The sequence below is a fragment of the Saimiri boliviensis genome, chromosome 3 (assembly GCF_048565385.1).
Source record: "Saimiri boliviensis isolate mSaiBol1 chromosome 3, mSaiBol1.pri, whole genome shotgun sequence".
In the NCBI taxonomy this organism is placed as follows: Eukaryota; Metazoa; Chordata; class Mammalia; order Primates; family Cebidae; genus Saimiri; species Saimiri boliviensis.
Window position 1 is genome coordinate 49,659,689 of NC_133451.1, and position 2,550 is coordinate 49,662,238.

Here is a 2,550-nt window from a genome sequence, read left to right on the forward strand (position 1 = left end):
GTATGTCTATCTTCTAAATTACATCACCTTTTTACAACTTTTGTGGCTTACTATGACAAATTCTTACCTTAACAACTGCTATTGATTATAATTATTGAGATACCAATGATCTCATAGGCAGATGCCAATTATTACATCTGTGGTTACAGAATGTTGGATTGTATCTCCCACTTCATCCTTCTAGACCATCCTAGAAGATCTATAAGATTCTATCCAGGCCGGGCACAGTGCATCACACCTGTAATCCCAGCACTTTGGGAGGCCGAGGCGGGTGGATCACGAGGTCAAGAGATCGAGGCCACCGTGGTCAACATGATGAAACCCCGTCTCTACTAAAAATACAAAACATTAGCTGGGCGTGGTGGCGCATGCCTGTAATCCCAGCTACTCAGGAGGCTGAGGCAGGAGAATTGCCTGAACCCAGGAGGAGGAGGTTGCGGTGAGCCGAGATAGCACCATTGCACTCCAGCCTGGGTAACAAGAGCGAAACTCCGTGGGAAAAAAAAAAAAAAATTCTATACGGGAAATTCCTTGGAAATTCTTGGAAAGAAGGAATATGGTTGGGAACAAAAACAGGGTTGCATGAGTTCCAGAAAGCAGGCTTCTCAAACTCAAGACAGCAATCTGCAGAAGACAACTGCAAAAATCCAATTAGAAGTAACATGCAGAGAAGATGTGAGGGGTCTCCTCAGGAAAGAAGACAGCTAGTTCACAGCAGAAAAATCTTGACCCACCCTCCCAGGATGATGGGGTGGGGGGTCGCTCTGCAGAGAACCCCACTTCAGGACCTATGAGCAAGACCAGAAAGAACAAACAGAAGACTCCTGGGAACAGATATGGAGGCAGTACCAGCAAAGCACGTCAGACCCCAAGGAAGAAAAGAGCCTGGGCAGATCTCACTGTTGAAAGTGAGGACACACTTATGAATAGAAAGGAAGTTAAAGTGAAGATTCCTGAAGAATCAAAAACCATGGCTTGCTGGGGACTGGGACTTAGTTACCAAGCAGAAGCAGCTGTTTTAACTCCCTGCTAAGCAAAATGTAGATGCAATTCTGAAAGAGTATGCAAATTGCAAAAAAATCGCAGGGAAACGTCGATAGTAAGGCATATGCAGTTAATGACGTGGCAGGAATAAAAGAATTATTTCAATGTGATGTTAGGCACTCAGCTGCTCCACAAATTCAAGAGGCCCCAGCATATGGAAATCCTCTTGGCTAACCCTGATGCTCCAATGTCCCAGGTTTACGGAGCACCACACCTACTGAGGTTATTGGTGAGAATAGGATGTCGGCCTGTACTTCCCTTGATAAGAAAAGCCTTGCATTATTGTTGGGCTATTTGCATGATTTCCTAAAATATCTGGCAAAGAATTCTGAATCTCTCTTTACTGCAAGTGATTAAAAGTAGCTTCTGCTGAGTACCACCATAACGTCCTGTGCTGGTCTACAGACCACTCACTGTTATTTGCCTAAGATTTGGAAACACTTTTTGTTTTTAGTCTTTTTCTTATAAAATTGATGTTGTTTAACATTGTTAATGTATAACAGGGCTTATGTTTCAGTTTGTTTTCTGTTCTGTTTTAAATAGAAAATAAAAGGAGTGTAAGCTTCTTGTCTCATTTCAAAGTTGCCAGTGTATGCAGTAATTAGAACAAAGAAGAAACATTCTGTAGAACACTATATCGCCTAGTTAACAACATTGCGTGAATGCTGGTGGTTCCACCCCTTTGACACTGCAGCTTGGCCAGCATAGTGAAACCCTGTCTCTACTAAAAATATTAAAAAAAAAAAAAATCAGCTGGATGTGGTGGTGCCCGCCTGTAATCCCAGCTACTCAGGAGGCTGAGGCAGAAAAATTGCTTGCACACCAGCTTGGACAACAAAGCGAAACTCCATCTCAAAAAAAAAAAAAAAATTGCCTTTAGGCTATGTATATTATATAAGGGGTATACGAAACACAAATGAATTTTGTGTTTAGACTTGGGTCCCCTTCAAAGATATCTCGTTATATACATCCAAATGTTCTAATACCATAAAAAATCCAAAATCTTGGGACAAATCTGGTCCCAAGCATTTCTGATAAAGGATACTCAATCTGTATAAATTATGCACAATTTAATTAATTATATATATATTGTTTTCTTTTTATTTGAGATGAAGTTTTGCTCTGTGGCTAAAGTGCGGTGGTGCAATCTCAGCTTACTGCAACCTCCACCTCTCAGGTTCAAGAATTCTCCTGCCTCAGCCTACCGAGTAGCTGAGGTTACAGCCATGTACCACCACACTGGCTAATTTTTGTAGTTTTAGTAGAGATGGGGTTTCACTACATTGGCCAGGCTGGTCTCGAACTTCTAACTCAAGTGATCTGCCTGGATTGGCCTCCCAAAGTGCTAGGATTATTGGCACAAGCCACCACAACTGGCCTAATTTAATTTAAATCCAGAAATAATCCCTTAAACTTTGTAGCTCACAAACACAGCCTCTCTCCTTCCCCACAAGATTCCATCAGACTCAGGGAACATCATCACACATCAACATCATCATGGTTTGT

General features: G+C 41.8%; 1 pseudogene; it reads left to right on the forward strand.

Annotated features, from left to right (window-relative positions):
• The first annotated feature begins 582 nt into the window (after positions 1-582).
• Positions 583-1,472, forward strand: LOC104652296 (mortality factor 4-like protein 2; annotated as a pseudogene).
• Positions 1,473-2,550: the final 1,078 nt, after the last annotated feature.